The sequence below is a fragment of the Perognathus longimembris genome, chromosome 28, assembly GCF_023159225.1.
Source record: "Perognathus longimembris pacificus isolate PPM17 chromosome 28, ASM2315922v1, whole genome shotgun sequence".
NCBI lineage: Eukaryota > Metazoa > Chordata > Mammalia > Rodentia > Heteromyidae > Perognathus > Perognathus longimembris.
In genome coordinates, this window is record NC_063188.1 from 39,342,142 (window position 1) to 39,352,469 (window position 10,328).

The 10,328-nt window shown below is 36.2% G+C and overlaps 1 pseudogene; it reads left to right on the top strand.

The window, feature by feature from the left end:
• Positions 1-9,304: 9,304 nt before the first annotated feature.
• Positions 9,305-10,095, top strand: LOC125343436 (annotated as a pseudogene).
• Positions 10,096-10,328: the final 233 nt, after the last annotated feature.

Here is a 10,328-nt window from a genome sequence, read left to right on the forward strand (position 1 = left end):
GGCTTAAATTTTTTTTTTACTCATGTGGCTTGAATTTGGGGCATGGGCACTGTCCTTGAGCTCTTTTGCTCAAGGCTAATAACACTCTACCACTCTGAGTTACAGCATCACTTCTAATGTTCTGGTGGTTGATTAGAGATAAATGTTTCACAGACTTTCCTCCCCTGGCTGGCTTTGAAACCTTGATCCTCAGAACTCAGCCCCCTGAGTAGCTAGGATTTCAGGTGTGAGCCACTGGCACCTGGATTCTTTTCAGTTTTTAAATGTTCTTTGATACACAAAGGCTTGTGATTTTGATGAATTCTAATGTATGCATTTCTTTTTTTCATTTGTAGTTTTGGCATCATATCTAAGACTCCAGTATCAAGTCCAAATTTGTTTAAATACTATGCCAATGCTTTTTCCCCCCAAGAGTTGTATGGTATTCATTTTTGTATTTAAGTCTTTGATCCATTTTGACTTAGTTTCTGTATATGATGTGAGGTAGGGGTCAAAATGTATTATTATTTTACATATGAATATCCAGTTATAGAGCACAATTCATTGAAAAGGCTGACCTTTCTGCATTAAGTAATCTTGGTACTCTTGTAAGCATCATTTGACTATTTATAAAAATGTTTATCTCTTGGTTTTCTATTTATTCCATTAAACTTGTTTATGTGTTTGCTGTTATATCAGTATTATGCTGTTTTGATTACCATAGCTTTTTGAGACCACATATAATTAATTATCTAAGATCATTCTTCTTTTCCAAGATTGGTTTGACCGATTGATCCCTTGCACTTCCATATACACTTTAGAATCAGGTTGTCAAATTCTGCAAAAGAGAAGATTAGAATTTTGATGAGGTTTTTTTCAATTTGTAGATCAATGTGAAAAATACTGCTTATGTCACAGGTTGAAAATTTCTTAATAAAGGCCCAGAAACAGCAAAACAAAGGAAGTTTGAACAAATGGGAGTGCATCAAACTGCAGAGCTTTTGCATAGCTAAGGATATAGTTTACAAGATTAATGGAAAGTCCTCAGTCTGGGAGAAGATCTTCACTGGCCATACAACAGACAAGGGCTTCATATTTAAAATATACTTAGAACTCAAAAAATTAAGTTCCCCCAAAACAAATCCTCAAAGAAATAACTGCCCCCTCAAAAAATGGGCTAAAGGCTTAAAGAGAGATTTCTCTGAAAAGAAAATGAGAATGGCCAAGAGGCACATGAAAACATGTTCAACATCACTGGCCATAGAAGAAATGCAAATCAAAACAACATTGAGATCCCACCTCACTCCATTAAGAATGCCCATTATCAAGAAAACTAACAACAGATGCTGGCACGGGTGTGGCAAAAAGGGAACTCTACTACACTGTTTGTGGGAGTGTAATCTTGTTCAACCACTCTGGAAAGCAGTGTGGAGGTTGCTCAAAAGGCTAAACATAGAGCTCCTATATGACCCAGGAACCCCGCTTTTAGGCATTTACCTAAAGGAATACAAGCAAGGTCACACTGAAGTTACCAGCACAACTATGTTTATTACAGCACTATTTACCATGGCTAAAATATGGAACGAACCCAGATGCCCCTCAGTAGATGAATGGATCTAATTTTTTAAAGTAAATAAAAAAATGAACAAAATGAACATGAACAAAAAAAGGTAGAGAGGAATTTAATGATTGACTTGAGTTTCAGAGGGCACAGGAGTGGGGATCAGTAGTCCATCGATAGACTATTGAGTCAGATTGTGCAACATGTGAGTCTCATGGTCTTCTGTGCATGAACTGGCTTTGAACCACAATCCTTAGATCTCAGCCCCAAAGAAATATAGATTCTATGGTTTCAATCACCGGAAATAATTAGTACTTGTCTAGTATAGTCCTAGCAGAGGAGCACAATAGCTCACATGATCACATAAGATGATGCTAAGCAAAATGAACTACAAGATTTGGAAATAAATGGTTTATCTTTGTTGTTGTTATTTTCAACATACCATATGAAATTATGCCTTTTTCTTTTGTCTTTCTTCCCATGGTTTTACCCCTGATGTTTTTGTAACTGACTTTTGTACGCTGTGTATTCTATGTAAGTTTATCAGAACTAGGGAAGGGGAACATAAAAATTGAGAGACAAGTGGTAAAAGGCAAGCCAGTGCAACAGCAATATTTACAAGATAATATGCTGTAAACCAATTGTACAACCTGGGGAAGAGTAAGAGGGAGAGGGGGAAGGTAGGAGAAAAACAAAGGAGGAGGTAACAACTTTGATAATAAATGTACTCACTGCCTTACATATGAAACTGTAACCCCTCTGTACATTACTTTGTCAATAAATTTAAAAAAGAAATAAAAAAGAAATACTGCCTTTTTAAAATATGGATATGTTCCCATTAATTTAGGTCCTTAATTTGTTCAATTATGCTTCCTAGTTTCCAATTGAAAAGTCTTGAATTTCTTCTCTCTCTCTCTTTTTTTGATCCAAGACTTTTTCACTGTGCTTTTTTTTTTTGTACTTTTTGACTAGTGCTCTACCTACTGAGCCATATCTCCCACTCCAAGTCTTTCTTTGGTGACATTTATCTCTAATATTTTATTCTTATAAGATTTTTCACTCTTGGATTATTCATTTCCAGTACATATGCAAGTGTTTCATTATACAGTCTTTGGCTAATAATGGTTTATGATTTTTTTTACTATATAACAGCTGGAAAGCAACATAATTTCAGTTAAAACTATACTTCAACTTATGAATTTTGAGCTTACTCAGACAATATGTAATCATATACAATCTTGTGATTTAAGATGGGTTCAGTTAAGCTTGATGCTAGATAAATTATGCAGGCTAAATATGTTTTATAGAATTTCAACTTACAATGCATATATTGGTACCTAATCATATGGTAAGTCAAGGAACATGTGTACTGATGTGTAATGACCCACTTCTAAATTTATTAGCTTCATTATTTATTTTATTTTATTTTATGGCCAGTCCTGGGGCTTGGACTCAGGGCCTGAACACTGTCCCTGGCTTCTTTTTGCTCAAGGCTAGCACTCTGCCACTTGAGCCACAGCGCCACTTCTGGCCATTTTCTGTATATGTGGTGCTGGGGAATTGAACCCAGGGCCTCATGTATACGAGGCAAGTACTCTTGCCACTAGGCCATATCCCCAGCTCATAGCTTCATTATTTTTTAGTGATGAAAAATTTAAGATTTAAGGCTTTCACTATTGGATCATTTCATATACAAATGGAGTTTATTGTGATACTAGATTTGAACTCAAGGACCAATGACTAGGCTGACTCAATATTGCTGAGTCTTGTTTTTCACTGGTTATTTATAAGATAGGATCTTGCTTCCACCTAATCACTATCCACTTACTTTCCTGTCTCTCATCCTAACTAGGATCTCAAATATGAGCCAGTACAACCAGTTTCTCTTTTGGGGGGATGAATCTTGAGGACTTTTCTGTTCAGCCTGGCATCATGGCATGATTCTTTTATTCTCAGCCTTCCAAGTAGTGAGTATTATAAGCATGAGAAACCCATGCCTAGTATCAAATGGGGATTTTAAAAATAGTTCCTTCCTTATCTTATCCTGATGGTCTTTCTTTCCCTCCTTTCATTTTTTCCTCCAGTTGATCTACTATGCTTTATAAATTCAGTTTGTATATGCTGACTTATTGATGTTTTGGAGTCATTCAAGTGGAACACTTGAATTGATGGTTGGCTATTTGTGCCAGAAGAGAACTTTGGGATGAAGTTTCTGATTTTGTAAGTGTTAACATAGAGACTGCAGTTTAAGCCATTGGAAAAAAATGATATTCCCTCAAGAAAAGTGTTTAAAATGAGAAAAGGACCTAAGAAAGATTTCTCAAGATCATATTCAATAAGGAGTGCGAACAAGAAGAAAATCTGACAAAGAAACCATGATGTCACTGCTAGGATGATAGGAGTTCTATCATGAGAACGTATTGCAATGGAAGCTAAAGGAAGAAAGAATTTCAAGAAAGCAGGAAAGGTCAGTAAACTGGAGACAAAATGTTATAAATGCCTCAAAGAATTTTAGTGAAATGATATCTAAGCTGGATTAGAGCATGTAAATATGTTCATGGAAAAAAAGTAGAAAAGGCAATGATGAGATATTTATTTTTCAAGTTATCAGATATAAACTATTTTAGGTTTTGAATCATATCTAAATTCTCTATGTAATGTGTAAACCTTTTTAATGTGAAGAGCATTCACTTGAGGGAAGTCTTCTTTTGCTTGAAATAATTTGTTTTAATGAGGCATATATGAAGAGATTCCAGGTAGGGCTGGGGATATAGCCTAGCGGCAAGAGTGCCTGCCTCGGATACACGAGGCCCTAGGTTCGATTCCCCAGCACCACATATACAGAAAATGGCCAGAAGTAGTGCTGTGGCTCAAGTGGCAGAGTGCTAACCTTGAGCGGGAAGAAGCCAGGGACAGTGCTCAGGCCCTGAGTCCAAGGCCCAGGACTGGCCAAAAAAAAAAAAAAAAAGAAAGAGATTCCAGGTAGAAGAGACTTGATCTAAGGTCTCTACTTCATTGTTTTTCAAAGTATATTGACATTTATTGGAGTACCTAGAGCTATTTAAAAAATACAGATTAATATTTATAATTACAGACTCATTAACTTATAAATATAGGATCTATCTTTCCTAGAATTTATAACTTTACCAAATTTCCACAGTTACTTTATATGTGAATACCTAATTTGAGAAGCATGGTTCTAGAAGACTCACTTTCTAAAAGTAAATGTGATTTATTTACTCCAAAGAGACAGAGAACACACCTATACAAAAAGGAGATACAGAACATGAATTAATTTGGCTACAGTTCTCTACACATAGAATGTTTGCAAAATTTCAGTGGAAATTCTCTCACTTTATCAGTGATGTCATTTGTGCAGTCCTCATGAAAGATGTTAATGGCCTTATTACAGAAACCTCAAATGGCTACTCCACTCCTTTTACCACTTGAAGCCCATGGGAAAAAACATAGCCATCTAGGAGCTAGGAAGAGATTCCTTACTAGAAACCCAATCGACAAGCACCTTGGTATAGGACTTTCCAGATTCTAGAACTATGAGAAATAAACCTTTGTTCTTTAAGCCACTCAATTCTAGTATATGGTTACAGCAGCCTGAACTAATAAACCATCTGATATTGCTTTTGATTGGCGACTGCATCATCCTATAAAAGAAAATATAGATTAGACATGGAAAACGACCTTCTAATCCAAGACTTCGGTTTTCTGTGGGATGTCTGACCTATATTTAATGGTATCTAATTCCATTCTTTTTTTTTTTTTTTTTTGCCAGTCCTGGGCCTTGTACTCAGGGCCTGAGCACTGTCCCTGGCTTCCTTTTGCTCAAGGCTAGCACTCTGCCACTTGAGCCACACCACAGCGCCACCTCTGGCCATTTTCTGAATATGTGGTGCTGGGGAATCGAACCGAAGGCTTCATGTATATGAGGCAAGCTCTCTTGCCACTAGGCCATATCCCCAGCCCCTCTAATTCCATTCTTAAATTGCTTACACTATCATATACTTTACAGCTTCATGGCTCTTGGCATTTTTCATACTTAGCCTTCTATCCTGACCAAAGAGATACACTCTTATTACTTCCTTATTTACTTCATGTGTTCATTCATACTGAGTGTATTTCTTTTATTGATAGTAAAATCGGAGAAAGTTGGGACCAAAACGACCTTAGAGATTTTCTGTTCCTACCCTCTTATTTTTACAGATAGGAAAAATGAAGGTCAGGGTCATGAAACAATTTGCCTGAAGTAACACTATTAGTGGTCAAACTAAGACTAGCTCCCCTGAGTCCTTTTCCAGTTCTCCCAAGTATAGTAGAAGTGTTTGTCTCTAGAGAAGATGAACTTGTAATTTTTCATACATTATTCAAATAGGACAGAGTCTAGTGTGCAAAAAACAGGAACTGGAAGAAAATAGTGAATTTTTAAAGTTTAGTCTGTTTAAGAGATTTAAATTTCAACCACTATATTAGTTTTCATTTTTCCCCCCTTCTCTGCCAGAAACAATAAAGTGACTACTGTGGCACCAAGACCAAGGTAAGGTATTATACTTAAATCTGGGTTTAAATGATTTACAATTGAGTGGGAAGACTGTCTGGTGTACTGAGTTTACCAGGCTATTTCTGAATGCCACAGACCAGCCATGTGACCCTCATCAAGTCATGGTGATGGTCTTTCCCTCATTTTTTTTTCATTTTATAGAAAGGACTCCACTTACAGTGCTTAAGCAGAGACTAATGAGGAGTTGTTGGTAGCTTTAAAAAGAAGGGACATATTCAAGGGGTACTTGCTTTAGTCAACGTATTGATTGCTTCCACAATGGTAGACTGAAGCAAAAAGTAAATGAGTCTCTCTACTGTCTCATACCATAGCTTAATATTCATTTTTGAAGACTTTCAAAAAATTATCCCAGATGAATAGAATGTCATATTTTAAAATGGGAGAAAAATTTGAAGTAATAAAAGATTGCTTTTCTCCTGACCTTTTCCTTTCTAAATATTCCCTATGGATATTACCAAGAGAGTCATAGGAAAATTGGTGTAAAATACATAGAGACAGGAAAAGAAAGAGATTGTTCAGAGTCTGACAAAAGAGCAGTAACTTTGAGAAGGAAAAAATCTCAGTGAGAGAGACGTGGTAAAGTTAAGCAATCTGGGTGAACAGAACATGTGAGGCTGTGCAGTAATAGGTGCCAAGGAGGATATGTGGAAAAAAAGCATGTGCCGGGCCAAAGAACTTAAAAAAAAAAAAAACTAAACTAAAAGAAATCCCTGGGAGCAGTAGGAGATAAACGAAGTCTCCCAGGTGCTCTGGAAAATCAATCACAAACATCATCTAGAAGCAGCTGATTAATTCATTCTATTCCTATTACAATAAATCTGACTGGCATATTAAATTCGTGTGCCTGGAAATACTCGCCTGAAAAATTACTTTGGGGCTCTTTCTTGAATTTTTATGTGAATAACAAAGACTAGAAAAACACCAAGAAAAATCACACACAGAAAACTCAATCATTTCCTTTGCCAGAGAAGGTTTAAAGACCCAGCTTATAGCCAAGGGTGTGGCTGGTAACCTATTATATAAAATAAACTGTAAACATTTTGGTTATCCAAATGAGGAGGCTGGTTTTTATATGGGAAGATGTAGAACTTCCCATATAAAAGGCACATATTTGAAAGGCCAGGCTTTTCTCATGTCTGAGATGTTTTTGTGTCTGTACTTGCTCACCCAGCCTCTCTGCTATTTAACACTAAGAGGCTGGCTAGGATACAGCATAAATTAAATGGCCCACACAGAATTTGGGCCTATGACTGATACCTTATTAACACCCTGGCTCAGCCAACTAGTACTAATGAAAGTTCCACTGAAGTAGCTGACATGGATTTCTAAGCTTTAAATTGGAGCTACTGAAAAAGGACCACACATTTCACAACATAATCTTACTACAGACCAGTTTCATTGATGATAAGCAAATCAGTTTGGAGTGATCAGTCTCTTGTGTGTTTTATTGTGTGGATTTTCATTCTTTAGTTGTAGGAAATATTCTTGAACTGTTTATTTTACAATCCCATCTCCTAATTCTTCCTTCTTTTTGAACTACTATTAAGTGCATATTACAACACTGGGAATATGGCTTAGTGGTAGAGTGCTCGCCTTGCATGCATGAAGTCCTGGGTTCGATTTCTCAGCACCACATAAACAGAAGAAGCCAGAAGTGGTGCTGTGGCTCAAGTGGCAAAGTGCTACCCTTGAGCAAAAAAGCAGCCAGGGAAAGTGCTCAGGCCCTGAGTCCAAGCCCGAGGACTGGCAGAAAAACCAAACCAAAACAAATACTGGAGTCTTCCTCTTGACATTTTTATGTCTTTATGTTTTTATTATTTTGGTTAAGATACACTTTATTGTTCAAGTAAAGTTTGTGGAATACAACAAAACTAAGTGAAAAATAGAGCACAATACTCTGTTCCCACATGAAGTAGCTGACATGGATTCCTAAAACAGTAAAAACAGTGATGACAATTTGGATTGGCAGACGTCACAGTCCTTCCCCTTAGCTCAGTACGTAGTGAGTAGACAAAATTCTCATGCTTTCAGGTTCTTCCTGAGGAGGAAAAGGGGATATATATTTTTTTTCCCAAAGGCTACTTTCTAAGGAAGGAAAGAGTTTGACAGAACATCTATCTGTTCAGGATTTCTGAGGCCTGTCTTGAAAACTGGCTTTGATACTGCTTGTGTTGGAGTGCTGATGGAATTCGGCATACTATCTAGATGCCGGGAGGTTGCTGAGAACAGAAAAACACAAGTTTGTTTGACTAGTTATAAAGGTTAGAGAGAGCCTGGAATCTGTAGTGAGCTTATAAGTTAGGTTGTTCATATGTATAAGACTAGTCCATGAAGACTAGGAGAGATAGCCATTTTATATAATGCTAACTAGAGATTCAAGGAAATGAAGAAAAAAGTAAATGTTTCAAACAAAGGAACAAGATGAATAGCCAGAAAAAGATCTGCAGTCAGATGAATTTATATGAATTAGCCAAAGACACTTCTTTATACTTTACTGATTCTTTTTCCTTTAATGATTTGTTGAAAATGAGGATTTCAATAAATTCAACAAAGAAATAGTGTGCGTGTGTGTGTGTGTGTGTGTGTGTGTGTGTGTGTGTGTGATATCTGAATTTAAAAATTCACTAGAGGGGCTCAATAATCAATGATAGGCCATTGCAAATTATTCAGTCGTAAGAGCAAAAAGAAAAAGAAATAAAACTGAAAAAGAGTTGAGAATATGATGTGATTTATGGTTAAAAATTTAAATGAAGACAAGAAAAAGGGGAAGGAGAAGAGGAGAGAAAACAAAAAATCACACTAAAAGAAATAATAAATGCTTTCCAAGTCTGGAAAGTGAAATGTATATCCAGATCCATGAAACACAAGGATTCCCAAATAAAATGGACTCAAATTAATCCACACAAAAATGTGTTATAATGTTATTAATATATTCAAAGACAAAGAGAAAATGTTGGAAACAAGAGAGAAATGTCTATTGTAACATATAAGAAAATCTCCATGCCAGCAGATTTTTCAGCACATACTGTGAAGTCCTGAAATGAATAAGATGCTGAGAGGAAGAATTGCCAAACAAGAATACTATGCCTTGAAAATTGTTATTAAAAATAAGTGATAAAGGCTTCCGGTCGGCGTGCAGGCTCGGTTTGGCATGTGGCCTGTCGTTGGTGCGGTGTAGTTTCCGGAGAAACATGGCTAAAAGTTTACAGAGTAAATGGAAAAGGAAAATGCGTGCTAGAAGAGAAAGAAGAATGCCCTAAGGGAGCTCAACAGACTTAAAAATATTCCCAAAATCAGCGGTGATGTTGTAATGAAAGATGTTCATGAAATAGCAACTGTGGTAGCACCCAAACATTGTCAAGAGAAAATGGATTGTTTGGAGAAGGATGATGATGATGACATGAAGATGGAGACTGAAATTAAAAGAAACAAAAAGACTCTTTTAGACCAGCATGGACAGTACCCAGTGTGGATGAACCAGAGGCAGAGAAAACGGCTGAAGGCAAAGCATGAGAAAGGAAAGGGAAAGAACAAAGCAAAAGCAGCAAAGGGTCTGGCCTGGTAGCCTCTTAAAAACCTGAAAATGTCAATGGGACAGATGTTTGATTAAAATGTGTGAGTTGATTTCATGGGGTAAAAACTTGGTTTCCAACTGGGCTTACCTTCTTCAGCTCAAACCCTCAATAACTTCTTGAATTTCCTTTGGTGGGTCAAAGCTGTACTGTTTTAATTGAATGTTTTCCAGTGTCCAAGTATTATAAGACATCACAGTTCTGTTAAATAGCACATGATTGTAATCATTCTCACAACTTGGTTGTTGACGTCAGTAAAGATAAAACAAATGATATACTGTTGAACTGACTGAACTCATATACTTAAAATGGTATTATAATATTTAGCAGTATAACACAAGATGTTATAAACAGTACTTGTTTGGTGTTTCTAATTTGTATAATTCAAAATAAAAGATATTTTCTGTGTAGAAAAAAATGAGTGATAAAAAGTATCCAAGAAAAAGAAAAGCTAAAAGAATTCACTTACATTAAGCATATTTTATTAAAAATTTGAAAAGAAGTTCTTAAGGTTAAAAGGAAAAAATATTGTGTACTAACACAATAACTCAAGAAAATACAAACATATTAGTATGGATAAATGTATGGGCATACGCAGAACAATTCCTTATTACTAGAATTTTCTTCAAAAATAATGTTAAAA